The sequence below is a fragment of the Grus americana genome, chromosome 18, assembly GCF_028858705.1.
Source record: "Grus americana isolate bGruAme1 chromosome 18, bGruAme1.mat, whole genome shotgun sequence".
Lineage (NCBI taxonomy): Eukaryota > Metazoa > Chordata > Aves > Gruiformes > Gruidae > Grus > Grus americana.
The window spans coordinates 9,788,464-9,794,513 of NC_072869.1; positions in this window are offsets into that span (position 1 = coordinate 9,788,464).

The following is a 6,050-nucleotide window of genomic DNA, read 5'->3' on the forward strand; positions in this document are numbered from 1 at the left end:
AGGAGGAAGAAATCTATAGGTGGAGGTAGATAATGAGGAGAGAAATGACTAAGCGGAGGCGAGCGGGTTTGAGTCACACACACAGCTATCACCCTCACCCCGAGAGCTGTGCCAGGAGTCAAAGCGCTACCCGAGAGCTCTCGGCGCTGCTCTGTGATGCTCTGGGAGTGGTTACTGCTAGAAGAGGTTTAAATAATCCACCCTAAAAAGGATGCTGCGCTGCCAACCTCCGAGGCGGAATCACCGCTCGGTTCAAACATCCCCAAAGCCGGACCCAGCTCTGGTCTGAACCCCTGTTCGGAGGAAGGGATCCGAGTTCTTGTTTGGTTTTTAATCACCGGCTTCCTCCAAATCCCACTGAAATCCAGGGAAAAGCTCCCGCTGACTCCAGTGAGCTCTGACCCAGACACTGAGCACGAGGCTCGACTGGGAATTGTTTCTTTGGCAAAAGGAGATTCCTCGGGCTTCTAGTCTTTTCTCACATCTGTCAAGAGTTTTTACATAATTCTTATAAACCCGAGATGAAAAACCATCCATTTTCCTATTAACCGTTCCTCCAAAACAGAGTGGGAACCCACGCAGGGTGCACGGTCCTGGCAGCAGCCGGCTGCTCCCCATCAGCTCCTCTTGCGGGCGTTCTTATGAAACGCAAATGCTTCACCTGAAGGTAATTTCTCTGTGTGGACAGAGAAATATTACAGAAGCCAGGAAATAAAAGAGAGTTTCCAGTATCTGAAGCCCTTTATTAACAAGAGGTTGAGGTGCGGTGATGAAAGCCTGCCGTAGGTTTTTGCACGTTCCTTTGAGTGGAGTTTAGACTGTAGAAAAAGACGATCTTTTTGGGGGGAGAAATGCGCAGATACAACTGCTATGATTTTTCCATCAGTAGACTGGGGTATTTAACGGGACTAAAAGCCTTCCTACCTTGAACAAAAACAATTCAAGCACCAAAAGCAACACTGCACTGAGCACGTGACTTCCAGGGCTTCTTCAGCTACACAAAAGGTAACTCAGATTGCCAAATCAAAGCTGCCGCTGGCCCCGCCAATACCCCGCGCTCTTGGGGTCAGATCTCTGCCAGCTGTTTGGCACCATCGCTGCAGCGCAGATGCTGTGCGTACAATAACAAAAAACCTCTCTGGGAGCCAGTACTGTCTCCTTTGTAGTCATGTACGTGGTCAAGGAGGATGATTTTCAGTGTCTTTTAGGTGGGGGGGGAGAAAGAGTTCAAACCTAAGGGTAACAGTGGTTTGAGTTTCCACAGGAAATGACTTGGGGTTATTAACATGTATATTTTCCATTGTAAAATGATCTTTTCTCAAGTGCTGTAACACAAGGAGAAGATCCTAAAAAATCCTGCCAGAGCCCTGACTGCTCAAAGTCACTATAACAGCACACAATTTACACTCTACTGCAAAAACCAAGGACAAAGCCTTTGATGTCCTGTCTTTTCTCGTGGCCTGCTGTAGTCTCTGCCAGGTATAACCTTCAGTGCTGAAGATCTCAGGCTTATTACGGCACTCTGAAGGAGCTTTGACATCTTTGGGTACAAGAGGTGAGAAGCAGATTTTTCTGGACTCAACTCTATGATATGGTTGCTTGCAATTACATGGACTGGGACTCAGCAACCCTGCTGGTGCCTTCCTGTAGAAAGCCTGCAGCGTGCCTCCAAAGGTGGCCAGCACCACCCGCCACATTCTCCGCAGGTGCAAAGCCATGCGGCGGGCGTCTCAGATCTTACGCTGCTGGTGACACTGCTGGTGACTCTACTCATGACTCTACTCTTCACACGTGGCAGCAGGAAGGAGAGAGCAAAGCGCTTGCTCATGAGCACTGTGATTAAGAGGTACAAAAGCAAGTCCCTCCTATGCTCTTTATATCTGGGAGGGCTTTTAAAAACCCACTGAATTACATTCCTGAAATAATGCTGCCTGAAACCTGCTACGCAGTCTTCTTTAGAGATCCCGGAGAGGGTTCAGATTCTCTCCAGTCACTCCTGCAGCACTAGGACGCTTGCCTCTTAAATATCTGAGTGGGGAGAGACAGGTCTAACTTCAACATAAAGTATACCTGTGAACTTAAATTTAGGGGCATGCTCAACTGTATAAGACATGTAAACATAAGTATTAAAGACAAGCTTTCAGAAGCGGTGGATCAAATTTGCGCTTGCTTATAGCTTTGCAGATCGGGAGTGCCCCACCACGATCAGTGGGTTATGCTGTGCACGGTCCGTGGCTTTAAATAATCCTTTGCACCTGAGTGACCATTCTGGTTCAGAAACAATTTCACAGACAGATGAAGCCCCATGCACGTTACTGCAGAGCGTAAACATTGTTCCAATGAGATTCAATTGCCAACTGCAGAGAGTATATATTCGTGTATTAGTAACTTGAGAAAAGGTTCTGTATGGCGTAGGCTATTGAGTTAAGCAATGCGGCCAAATCAGTCTCCGGGCATCCCGTGGGATATTATGCTGCAGTTGCTTTCGATACCTCTTTGTCATCCGCTTCGACTACAACATTACATTCCATTTACAGGCTCTGAACTAACAGATGATAACTTTGAGCCTCTAAGTTTAGGATTAAGAAATTAATGTATGGATCTCATCTGACAGCACGTGTTTGGGATTTAACAAACCTCACCCTCGGGCTTCTCCAGAGCCGTCCGCGATCTCAGCCTTTCTCACGTGGATGCTGTATCAGGACCTCTTTGAACTTGGCAAAAGCTAACTACTTTCCTGATGCTTTGCCAAGTGATCAGTTAAGTCTTTTCACTTCCTGCTGAGTAGGAATTCGACTGGAAGAGCAGCAGCCACATGGTGACAGGGCACAAGAACATCACAAGAAACAGCAGTGCTCACCTGGCCAGGCAGAATTAGTTCAACTAAAAGCAATCCCAGCCAATGGCTGGATCCGTGCACCACGGCATCGGTACACCCAGAGCCGATGGATGCTGAGAAGGAGGCAAAGGCGGCATTTCACGTGTTCCCTACCCCGCACTGCAAAAATTCACTCTCAACAATAAAATTCCACCAGGACGGCACTTCGGGAGGACAATGCTGACAGTCCCTAACGGCGAGCCTCTGCTTCCAAACGCTCCTGCCTCCCTTTTGGCCAGCCAGCAGTTAGCTTGGAAGCCTGTCGCAGCTGAACGGAGCAACGAGAGCCGCCTTTCAGTTTGCTGCGACTACGGCTTTCAGCTGCCCACCATGTATACTCTGACCTTCAGAACCAGACAAAGGAGTACCAGCTATTCACAGAGTAAACCAAGGGGTTTATAAAAAAGACATTGGACATGCCTACTCAAACAGCCCTCATCATGTAGACTGCTATTATCTACTTCCTAATAAGTAGACAATTTTGTTAGGAAATTCTAAAATTAGGCACTAAGCACCTGAAAAAATTTCCTATTCAAAACAGACAAGAAAATACCAAATGGAGCTATCTTTTAAGATGGCTGGATATGTTTTTGTGCATTAGCACAAATGCCTCCGGAGGGGAAATTTTTCACATGAAGTACATTATTAATCATTTTCATATCAGTACTTTTTAGGATATTACAAGAAAAAAACACATGGGGATTAACAGATTTTGAGCTTCATGAAAGACAATTTGATCCTTGATGACTTGGGTTTGTGTGCAATATGTCCCTGAGGACTTATTCTGACAGTAATTCTGCACTGAGCTCCATATTTCGATTTGATTAAAATACATCTTCCAGAAAGGCACTTGCAGTCCTTACTCAGACATCTGGAGAAATGGCAAATTCACCACTTCTTCTGGTAGCTTGTCACCCACACTTCTAAAAAATGTGTATATCTTGTGTACACACACAAATGAGAAACATCACTATTCCGGACTCCTGTATCCATCCCCTTTCTAATTCTGATCGATTACGGCTGTCATATGCTCCAGGCCCAATTCCACCAGGCATCGAGCGCTACGTCAATTCTTGTGGGCGTGCAGAAGACCTGGTGCATGGCAAGAGCAGAGCATCAGAGGAGAGAAGTGCCTCTTGCTCCAAGAACAGGCTTTGCTCTGCTGCAGAACGACTTCAGGCAGCAAACTGTTTTTTAAGAGTTTAATAGGAGGAAGTTCCCATGGATACATGTGAGTATCCTACATGTTTAAGAAAACAAGTGTCTCACGGACTCACTAATGCTAAGCATTGCTCAATTAAATATTCTTCTACTGGAAGGAAAAAAAGGAAGTTGAAATTAGGTGTTGACTAAACAGATTAAGTATTTCTTAATGCGTCACTCTGCTTATCTCTACCATCCTGTGTGATCACCCCAAACAAATCAGGTAACGTGGCAGACAACAAAATACCTACTCTGTTCTCTTTTGGCCCTCTGTCCTGGCCAGAAAACAAAACAGCGCAGAGAACAGCTTCAAAACAAAAAGGAGACGGGACTGCAAAAGTTGCGTGCAACCTCATTCTCAGAGATGAGCTATTTATGCCAAACCCGGCTCTTACTTGGAGTCTGTGGCAGTCAATCCCCTTGACTGCCATGCAGGCAGGATTTGGCCCCGGTAAAGTATCCGCCTGCATTCCCAGCTGCTGGGTCCAGCTGCCGCAGAGGAATGCAGGGCTGCCGAGGGCGCTGGCATGGGATGGAGTCCAAACTTCCAGTGAAAAAAAAAAAAAAAAAAAATCTCCATCTCAGCGCCTGGATCTAAACTTTGCGGTGCGATAGCTGAATCTGATAAAACAAACCCCTGCCTCACAATAATTCAATTTAAATTCTTCTCCCTCACCAGCATTCTAATCATGTTTGAACCAGCTACTTTATTGAAAATAGCTTTAAGCATCTGGAGAGCTTTGGAAAGAGACACGTACGTTCACGAGCAGTACGGGGTAGGAAAGCAGAGTTACGTGTGTGTGTGTGTGTGTGTGTGTGTGTTAACTTTGCAGCAAATTAAAACTGAGCATTCAATACAATATTTTTATAAGGTTGAATCCTACTCCTACGAGTCAACAAGAGTTGCACCACTTTGTAGCGTGCCACAGAGAATTAGATGACAGTTTGCACAAAAACACTTTGAGGAGGGATTAAAACAAGCAAATAACCACATAGCAGTCCTTTTAGCACTCTGGATGCAAGCAGAAATGTTTGAAGGCGTAAAAGCCAGTTAATTCCAATTGGAAATCAATGGGAGCTGAAGAAGTACAGCACTCTTGTACCCCTGGAAAGCTGTCCTTTGACTATGGATTGCCCTCATCTCTGCTTTCTCTAAAATAAGATCAAAAAGTAAGGCGCTCATCGATTCTGCAACTGTCCCCAGATTTCCTGTCTTTCTGGAAAAGTTGCCTCTCTAAACTTCATTCATCACACTCTGTACTTCACCCTCTCCAGGTGAACCAGCTGTCACTAAAGCTCAAATTTAAATCTTGCTACAACATTGCCGTGCCAGTCAGAGTAAAATTCAAAATATTTCCACGAAAAAAAAAAAAATAGAGGCTATTTCAGCCCCGGGTTTGTATCCACCTCCATCTAAGTGCATCTCGGAATCTCTCTGAACCACTATGTGCTGTCTACCAGGGAAACACCCGGGGTATCTCCGGCTCTCCCTATTGCGCGCAGAGATTTCGTTGCCTGATGAAGCAAAAGCAACGAGCTCCTGTCGCCAAAGAGCAAACCCAAATTACAGCAGGGTGGCCGGGAAACTCTGGAGGAAGCTCCCACCGCCGACATCTGCCTGGCGGCTTTTCTCTCCCGGGGGCACGGAGCGCTCCACCTTTGCTCCCAGCTCGGGGACCCCCCCCGCTGCCTCCCCCCCCCCGCTCGCTCCGGACCCTCCGCGCCGTCCCCGGCTGCCGCCTCTCCCGCCCGCGGGGGCCCCGCACGGAGCCGCCTTCTCCGGGACGGCACCTGCCCGGCCGCTCCGCTCCGCGCTGCCGGCTCCGCACCGGGCGGGAAGGCGGCGGCGGGGTGGGGGGGAGGGGTCCCCGCTCTCCCTCCGGACGCGGAGAGGGGGAGCCCCGGCGCGGCGGGAGCCCTTCCCCCCGGGGCAGCCCCGCGGGCGGCCCGGTACCGCCCTGTCTCCCGC